Source organism: Sinocyclocheilus grahami, unplaced genomic scaffold (genome assembly GCF_001515645.1).
Source record: "Sinocyclocheilus grahami isolate Dianchi unplaced genomic scaffold, SAMN03320097.WGS_v1.1 scaffold1321.1, whole genome shotgun sequence".
NCBI classification, from domain to species: Eukaryota; Metazoa; Chordata; class Actinopteri; order Cypriniformes; family Cyprinidae; genus Sinocyclocheilus; species Sinocyclocheilus grahami.
The window spans coordinates 353672-354882 of NW_015506500.1; positions in this window are offsets into that span (position 1 = coordinate 353672).

Below are 1211 nucleotides of genomic sequence, written 5' to 3' on the forward strand. Positions count from 1 at the left end.
TATATATATATATATATATATATATATATATATATATATATATATATATATATATATATATATATGTATATGTAGCGAATCAGCTTATGGGGAAATATGAATAATCATAACTAGTTCTAACATTATAAATATATTTAGATCCACTGTAGATATTTACTTGACCTCTCAGGGTCAACTGTCTGTCAATTCTAAGAACGTTCATTTCCTGGTTAAGGGAAATAACTTTCTTACTGTACAATTCTACACCGAGCTTGTAGCATAAATCTGCATGATTAAGTGACTCCAGTTATGAGCAAACAATGAACAACGTCAAGTGTGATACAAGTAAGACTTTATTAACTACATAAACACTTAAACTAGTCTAACATACTACATAAACACTTAAACTGGTCTAACATACACATACACACACACACACACATACAGTTGGTATAGGAAAAGGAGTTAAAGTTTAGGCAGTAAAAAGGAGAGAAATAAGGAATTAAGTTATGGAACCATTTGCATATTCAGCAGATTTACAGCCTAAAGGGAACAGCAGATTCTTAGTTCAAACACACCTTTTTAAAAAGGTACAAATGATGCCTAAGGTATCAATTAATAAGACTAAGTCTGATACTTGCAAGTCTCGTCTGTCTGAAAGAGGCTTGATGCAATCTGAAGGTTCAAGTTGATCTTTGCTGAAGTTGGTTGATGAAAAAGAACCAGTTTGAGTCAGAGAATCTTGGTGAATGGAAAAGTCAAGGCCGAAGCCTGGCACGAGCTTAGGATGTCCTGGAGCGTTGTAGCTCACATTTTCATCTTCTCAGAATTCAACCAAACCACCGACTCTGGGCGGGTCACTGAATGTGAGGCCTTTAAAGTCTGCGAAGATTCACGCCTCTCAAGAGGGGCTTGTCCAATGAGAAAGACGGAAATCCCAAGTGGGCGTTTGGAAATACTGGGGAGTTTTATGACTCTTTGTGTGGAAGCATGGTAATTTGCATATGAAACTTGACAGTATAAAATCTCAAAGACAACATACACGATGACCTGAAGGATATGTGTGTTCATTCAAAGAAAGGTTTTCCTATGGAGTATTTAGAGAAAAGTCAATTTCTACTGTGCATTGTGTCTTTTCCTATAAAAAGGTAGTGATTTTCCCTACTCACATTCTTGTGGGTCATAAAACCAGTGATATCAGCATTAGTTCCCATGGGGACCAGGGGGGCCTG